Consider the following 9,278-nt stretch of genomic DNA (forward strand, 5'->3'; position numbering starts at 1 on the left):
TACTCTGACTCTTTCCAAAGACCCTCTGAGGTCATACCATCTTTCCTGAGGCTGCTGGAACTTCTCCCAGAACTGCAGGAAGACAGGCATGGATCAATTCCTTGATCTACCAGATCCACAATTACAAGAGGTAGGGACTCCTGGGTAGGATGGTGACAAGACTGAAGTGACTCTGTCATTGATTATGGAAGGACTTCAAAGCAAGCACTTCCAGCCTTTATAACGTAATGCACTGCCCCTTCCTCTTAGATATGCTGTAAGGGTGTCTGGAGTGAGAAATATTGAACCAGTAAAAGAAATGTGCGGCATGAACTCTCACAAACTGAGAAGTGTGTTATGCTAGCCACAGCAAGTAAACAAGCCAAAACTATTTCTAAAACTATCACTGGCATGCGAGGAGGAGGGATGGGTGGGAATCCTACCCACATCTGCTCTAAAGATTGAATTTCAACCTAGCAATCTAATTCTGGAATCTTACTCAGTTCACAGAGTAAGTCCCAATTCACAGAGATTTGGGGAAGGATTTTGCACTATTCCTAACTCCTTTTGATTTCTTTATTTTTCTTTTGGTCTTCCAGGGAAACAAAAGAAGTCTTCTGATTGAGAGAATGATCAAATGATAGTCAGGAGTTCTGACAGAGAAATTAGGATTAAACAAATGATTATAACTACTGAATCATTATATAAATATTTCTTTTTAGTTTCTAGTGTATTAGAACAACCAGAAGGAAATATCTGAAATTGTGGGACTGTAACCCATACTCTGCTTAGAAATTTGCTCTATAAATACTTATTAAACACTTCAAAATTCATCACTTTAATGTATATGTGTTATATTTCATAATAAAAAATGTTTTTTTTTAAAAGAAGCCTCCTGACATAACAAAAAGGGAAATTAACCTGGTATATTTGATGTATCTGTTAAAACAAATGCAATTTGTGCTAGTCTATATTAATATTTGTTTATTTTATTTAATGAGTCTATAATAATTACCATATGCCAGGAAATGTTCAATATATATATTCATTTTTTAAATGTGATCATTTTACTTTCACCTCCATCTAAAGCAAAGGTTCATTAAGATTAGCAAGTTTCATTATAAATGGCTGTTTGGAAGGAGCATGTAAAGCAGTATAGCTCCTGTGCAGAAAAGTCAAAGACTGTACCATATAACTTTGACCTTGCTGTTGGCATGAAATAATAGCCCCTAGCATTAGTATGTGTTTCTTTGTTCTGCATTTTCCTGGGTATTCCACAGCACTCCCCACGATCTCCTGAGCTCCAGAACCATTGCTCTGAACAGTTTTTGCCAGTTTCTTAGTTGCTTCCTAGGAGAGAAGCGAACCCAGCCTCTCTGTAATCAACCATCTTGTATCTTCTCCCTATGACTAGACTTTTAAGCAACCAACTCTATGTAAGCCCTTTCAGCCAAGCTGCATTTATGGGCAATTTTTGTAAAATATTTATTACAACAGCTCCTTGTGTTATTAAAAATAGAAATAGAAAGTACAAGGAAGATATATTGAGTTTTCCTCTTATCAGATAAGCACACAAAGTTGAACAGCTCCTTCATGATTTTGTTCAATTTACAAAACAAAACATTTCTGTCTATTGCTTAAAATATTCTCAGCATGTTTTACAGTTAAGCAAATGTTGACAATGATTTCACCTCTGTAATGACTTATATTTGGACCATGCTTACCAGAACCACAAATTATTTATGTTTTTATTCCTTCTCTGGGGAAGGAATATATATATATATATTCCCCAGATTAATCTAGTTGTTTCATTTACATGGATTTTTTTCATTGATTTATAGGTGGTTTGAAGAAAAGAGTATGTAGAGACAATAATTTTTAATCTGTGAATTTTAAGCTTTTTGCTTGTTCCTCATAAGAAGGTAAAGTTATTAATACTTATATGGAATTCATTTGGCTTTGCTTTTTTTCCCCCTGACAGTTCTACGGGTGTTTTAAAATTTTTATTCAGTAACATACAACCTAAAATTTCCCATTTAACCACTTCTAGGTATACAATTCAATGGTGTTAATTATATTCACAATGCTGGGCTGCCATCTCCACCATCCATTAACAAAAAGTTTCCATCATCCCAAAGAGAAGCTCTGCCAAATTAAGGATTAATTTCCCATTTCCCACCCCGAACCTGGCCCCTAGTAGCCTGTATTCTAGTTTCAGTCTCCATGAATTTGCATATTTTAATTATTTCATATAAGTGAAGTCATACAAAATTTGTCCTTTTGGGTCTGGTTTAGTTCACTCAGCATGACATCTTGAAGGTTCATCCACGTTGTCAGATGATCAGAAATTTATTTCTTTTTACAGTTGAATAATATTCCATTGCAGGTATCCATCATATTTTGTTCCTCCATTTCATCCGTTGATGGATACTTGGTTTATTTCCACCTTTTGAAAATTGTGACTAATGCTGCTATGAACATCAGTGTGCAAACTGGCTTTGTTTTTATACCAAAACATGCACAGTGTGAAACAGCAGAATGACTCTTGAACTTTAGTTCACAAAAAATAGCATGAAGAATTTGCTGAATTTCAGCATCAAGAAATTTTGATTCAGGATGTCCAGCATATGACTCTAAAACCTTCACCATCAAAAGACAGCATGGGGCAGTGTGATGGTGGCTCAGTGGCAGAATTCTCACCTGCCATGCTGGAGACCCGGGGTCGATTCTTGGTGCCAGCCCATGCAAGAAACAAAAGACAGCATAGGTGATTTTGATACAGGTTTCTCAATGCCACAATTTGAGAAATCCTAAATTTGGCATGTGTGGTTTATTTAATCAGTGTCAGCCAACCAAGACTGTCTGGTTCCCAGACTGAATTGGGTGGCTTAATCGTATCATTTCACAGCACTTATTTGTTATTAGGTCTGCTGTCCCATCACACTGTGGGCTTATTGTTGGCAAAAATTATTCCACATTCCTCTTTCATTTCTTTGCCCAGTGGTCAGCACAGAGCAGAATTCAAAAATGTGCAAATTTGTTCAATGAATGAATGATTGTGCTTGTCAAATGGGCCATTTGCTTCCTCAAACCGGGGACGCCCTGGGAGCTTGTTAGTCACGTAGACTCGACTTCACTCCAGATCCATGTAGAGGACGCTGCCTTTTCACAAGCTCCCCCAGCGATTTGTATACTCTTGAACAATGGAGGCGCTTGTGATCAGCTATTAAGAATCCATTTCTCCCCATTCCAAGTCAGTTGTAGTAGGAAGGTGAGTTGCCCTCATAGAACAGACTGATTTGGAAACTTCTGTTTCAGGCAGGAACAGGAGGGGCCTCATCAACCAGTCAAGAAAGTAAAAATGGCAAGTGAGAAAGCAAATAGCTCTATTTTTATAGACTGTGCTGAACTTCAGAACACGGGAACTGAAAATCCTGCACTGGAAATCAAGTTACGGGTTCAAACACCGGATATTTGTTCTTTCTCAGAATATACCATGTCCTTTCTATAAAATAGAAGAAATGAGGGTGCATGAAAACAGTTTTTGTTATAACTATCATTCAAATAGCATGGAGGTGGCTACAAAAAAATTTTATACATTGTAAACAATCTATTGCAACTTTCTCTTTATTCTCCTTGACCGTCAAAGACGTGTATAATTAACATAGTGATCTAGCCACAAATTTTATTTTCATTTTTAAAAATATCTTAACAAAGTTTTCTAAGTCTTAATAACTGTTTAAAACTTGCAAAATGCTTTTACATGGGGTTACAAAAAAGGAAGGAGGAATTGGCCAAAATTTCAACAAATCCTATGAGGTGATAACTGAATAAAGAGAGGTTAGGAGCCTCAAATTTTGATGTTTACAAGCTACTTTAAAATGGTTAAAAATGATAGCTCTGAACTAGACAATATTATCGCATTATTCTTCAAACTTCTGGGAATTTGTATTTTCTTTTAATATTACTCTATGTAGAGATTGGACCACATGAGCCCTCAACATTTACTTGAGTGACATTAATGATTAGTATGTTTCTTCTAAAAAGGGTAAGGGTGAATTAAATGATATTATAGCAAATTTCTTTTAAGGAGGTATTCCAAGTAACAGTGGAGCTGGCCCATAAGTCGACTTCTTTATTAAATTTAGACCTACTCTTTAGAACTTTCTATGTTTCAAATCTGTGCATTAGAATCACCTCAGTAATATTTTACCTCTCATATTTCTTGATGACACATTGATAATTAAAAAAATAACAAACATCTAAGATTTATTGAGTGCCTGTGCATGTATCAAATACTGTTCCAAGGCCTATAAATACACTATTTAATTCTCACAATCACTTTATAAAGTAGGTGGCTATCATGCTTATTCTACTGACAAGGAAACTGAGGCACGGAGTAGTCATGTAACTTGCCCAAGTTCATGTAGCTAATAAATAGTGGACACCTAATTCCAATTTTGCAATCTGGCTCTAGAACCCATGTTCTTACTACAACACCAATTTGAAGAGAAAGGGAGAAGTTGGGGCTGTCTTGGGTTGTGCAGCATGGGTAAGTAGGCTCTGTGATGCTTTACATGTGCCTGCTGGGACAAAGGGTATGGGAAGGGAACATGGGAGCCAGCACTATGAATGGAGCTGCATTCTGAGCCAATCACATTAAAATGCAGAAGTCACCAACGTATTTCCTACTCAGGGCTGGTCACAGAGCATGGATGAGCTAAAACATGAAGATAAAGGTAAGCATACAGGCTTGTATGGAGAAAGGAAGCAAGAAATTAAAGAATCTAGAGGTTGATAACAGTTCTGGGAGGTGACATGGGGGTCAGGCAGACCTGACATTTCTCATCACAGCTCCTTAGCTTCTGCTGGAGAAACCACAACATGTTAGAGTAAAAGAGGATTTGGCTTGTCTGTGGAACAGTGAAAAAGCCAAATGAAGAAAAGCTTTCATGCGATGGAATATTATTCAGCCATAAAAAGGAATGAAGCCCTGATACATGTGACAATATGAATAATGGATGTGAAATAAGCCAGACACAAAAGGGCAAATATTGTATGATCTCATTGATATGAAACAATTAGAATAAGCAAATCATACAGTCAGAATCTAGAATATAGGTTACTAGGGGATAGTGTAGGATTAGGGAATGGGAAGTTGAGGCTTAAAATGCGCAGGGCTCCCATTTTGAATGACGGAAATGTTTGGTAATGGATGGTGGTGTTGGTGGCACAATACTGTGAACAGAGTTAACTGAACTGAAATATATATCTGAATATGATTAAAAGGGGAAATGCCAGATTGTACATATAGTAACAGAATAAAAATTTTAAAATGTAACCCATGGAATGACACTATATAAATAGTAAATCCTGTTAAACCATGAACTTTAACTAGTAGTACAATTATAAAAATGTGCTATCATCTATTGTAACAAATGTTCCCTAGCAACGCAAGTTTTGTTGGTGAGGCGGTAAATGGAAATCCTGTATTTTATGCATGATTGTTTTGTAAACCTACCTACTTCACTAATAAAGAGAAAAAAAGAGGAAGAAAAGAACCTCTTGAATAAGATCACTGCACCAGAATTGCATCAAGGGTAAGTCCCATCATCCATGAACTTGAAAAGCACCCTAGCTGCCCAGGGAAAATCAGAAGGTACGTATGCCAAATGCCTAAACCTGCAGTTCATATAAAATGTCCTGTGTTTAACCTCTTTAAGCTAATAACTCTTTTAAAGCAGACATTGTACTTGTGGTATATGATTGGATTGTACAGGAAGTCAGACCCACCTCTAAATTCATATGATCTTTTTTTTTTTTTTTTGTAAAATACACCTCTCTATTAAGCATTGTAAATATCTTCAATGTCTTAAAGCATCTCAGAAATAGAAAAACTGGTATGGTAGGGATGATGTCACCAACATGACAACACAAACAGCTACTGAAAATCTCTCCTCAGAGATTCAATATTGAAAAAAAGAACAATTCGGAATTATTCAGAAATCTGGAGGAGGATATAGACTGGAGAGGTCTCCTACAAATTCCTAATTGAAGAAGTAGAAGAATATCAGGTAGGAAATTTCTGTCCTGGGTTGGCCGTTCTTCTCCCCTCCCCCTCACTCGGTCTCAAAGAGCGTGGGCCGGCAGAGAAGCAGCAGCAGGGACTCCTCCCAGTGAGGACACAGAATACGAATTCTCTCACAACGGTGGGACAGACCCTCACCTTTTGGAGAATTATGGGACGGGGAAGAACATTTCAAGACCCAGGTCAATAAGAGAGAGTCTGAGAAAACGTGGACAAAAGCTGTGTTTCCAGCCCTGGGTCCAAAAGTCCTCCCCTCACCCAGGTGAGAAACAGCAGTGAGAGACCTGATCCCTGCCTGGGAGAAGGCTAAAGACCAGGACAGCTGGGGGTGTGCTCCATCACAAATAAAAGGGGGGGGGCACAGACCCATGTTGAGCCAGATTTTGGCTGGCAAAGAGAGGAAACAGAAAACCTGCAGTTAGCCTAACCTGGTGAGGCACAGCCTGTGCTCCAATGGCACACAGCTCTGAGAACAATTAAACAGAATAGATGCAAATTGATCTACGCCAAGACACTTACTAATCAGAATGTCAAATGTCAAAGACAAGGAGAGCATTCTGAAAGCAGCAAGAGAAAAAACGATCCATCACTTACAAGGGAAGTTTGATAAGACTAAGTGAGGATCTCTCAGCAGAAACTTTGGAAGCAAGAAGGCAATGGGATAATACATTTAAGGTACTGAAGGAGAAAAACTGCCAACCAAGAATTCCATATATGACAAAACTATCCTTCAAAAATGAGGTAAAGTTTAAAATATTCACAGATAAACAGACACTGAGAGAGTTCTGATAAAGAGACCAGTTCTACAAGAAATACCAAAGAAAGCAGTTCAGACAGACAGGAGAGAGGTTTGTAGAGGAGTATAGAAATGAAGATTAGAGAAAAAAAATTGGGTTAATAGAGAAAAAGAATAAGATGTGCCAGATAAAATCTGAAAGAAAAAGTGGTTGAAGAAAGTACAGCCTTTATGGCAATAACCTTAAATGTTAATGGTTTAAACTTCACAATCAAAAGATAAAGATTGACAGATGAATAAAAGACAGGATCAGGCTGTCTAGGCGCTTCAGATGAGAGACTCACTTACGAGCCAAGGACAAAAGCAAGTTGAAAGTGAAAGGTTGGAAAAAGATACTCCTTGTCAACAATGACCAGAAAAGAGCAGAGGTAGCTATACTTATATCAGACAAATTAGACTTCAAATGTGAAAGAATTAGAGGAAATGAAGAAGGACACTGTGTATTAATAAAAGGGACAACTCAACAGGAATACTTAATAATAAATCTATGCATCGAGCCAGTGGACCCCAAACCATGTGAGGCAAACACTGACAATGCTGAAGGGAGAAATACACCATTCTACAACAGTAGATATATAATTTCAATATATCCCTCTCATTGATGGATATAACATCTAGACAGAGAATTAATAAGGAAACAGAGATCTTGAGTAATATGATAAATGAACTAGACTTAATAGACATTTGTAGAACATTGCACCCAACAATAGCAGGATGCACATTCTTCTCAAGTGCTTATGGGTCATTCACCAGGACAGACCACATGTTGGGGTACAAAGCAGTTCACGATAAATTTAAGAATATATTGAAATTATACAAAGCACTTTCTCAGATCATATTAGAATGAAATCGGAAATCATTAATGTCAAAATTCTAGAAAATACACAAATGTGGAGGCTAGAAAATACGTTCTTAAACAACCAGTAGGAATCAAGGAAGATGTTACAAGAGACATCTGTAAATATCTCAAAGCAAATGAAAATGAGAACATAACTATATTAGTTGGCTATACACAGCCAGAATGCATCATATCAGAAGTGGAAGAGCTTTTATAAAGGGAATTTATTGCATTACAAGTTACAATTCTAGAGCCATGAAAATGTCCAAATTAAGGCACCAAGAGGAAGTTATCTTCACTCAAGAAAGGCTGATGCCGTCTGGAACACATCTGGCTGGCATCTGCTGGTTCTTGTTCCTGGTTCCGTTGCTTCCAGCTTCTGATGCCAGTGGTTTCTTCTTTAAGCACTGGTAGGACTTCACTTAGCTTCTGCAGTACACAACTCTGGGTTCTGGCTTGCTTAGCATCTTGTGGGAATGCACATGCCTGTATCTGCCTTGCTCAGCACATGTCTAAGCACCTGCTCTTTCTGTCACCACTCCAAGCATCTCCAAACATTCGTATATCTGTCAGCTCTGAAGCAGCTGTTCTCCAAGCCTCTGCATCTGAGGTTTCTCCAAAGTGTTTCCCCTTTTAAAGGACTCTAGTTAACTAATTAAGACACACCTTGAGTAGGTGGAGTCACATCTCCATTTAATCAAAATGCCACACCCACAATTGGTCATATCATGTCTCTGTGGAGATAGTCTAATAAAAACTTTCCACCCTACAATGTAGAATTAAGATTAAAAGAAACAGCTGCCCCTACAAGACTGAGTCAAGATTAAAACATGGCTTTTCTGGGGTACATAATAGCTTCAAACCAGCACATTCCACCTTCTGGACCCCCAAAAAGACATGTTATTTCCATATGCAAAATATGTTCATTCCATCACAATATCACAAAAGCCGTAAACCATGCCAATAACAATACAAATACCATACAAAGTCAAAAGAAGTACAATATCTCATCAAAGTCAGTTACAGGCATGATCCATTCTAAGACAAAAATTTCTCCTCTGGCACTGGACCTGTGAAACTCAAAAAAGTTATCTGCTGCTAATATACAAAGGAAGGACAGTCATAAGATACATGTTCCAATTGCCATAGGGAGAAATAGAAAAGTAAACAGGAGTCACTGGAACCAAGCAGTTCTGAAAACCTGCAGGACAAACTCCATTGGATTTCAAAGTCTGAGAGTCATTTACCATTGGAGCTTTAGAAGCAGCAGTCCCACCCTTTCCAAAGGCCTACACAGAAGCCTTGTTCTCTCTCCAAATGCTGGGGTGAGTCATAACACTGGAGCACATTAGGGAAGGGGACCACTTTTTTCTTATCTCTACCCTCTCTAAACACTGGGGCAGCAACCAGGATATCTGCCATCCCTTGGATACAGGCTCAACTTCTCCAGAAGTTGGTGTGGTATCCGGGAACCCCCAACCTGCCATTTATGTGCTCCACCCTCTCCAAGGCCTGGTGCAGCATAACTCTTCCTGAGCAATGAAGCAGGAGGCCTGCCCTCTTCTTCTGGGTCAAAC

The sequence above is a fragment of the Tamandua tetradactyla genome, chromosome 10 (genome assembly GCF_023851605.1).
Source record: "Tamandua tetradactyla isolate mTamTet1 chromosome 10, mTamTet1.pri, whole genome shotgun sequence".
Lineage (NCBI taxonomy): Eukaryota > Metazoa > Chordata > Mammalia > Pilosa > Myrmecophagidae > Tamandua > Tamandua tetradactyla.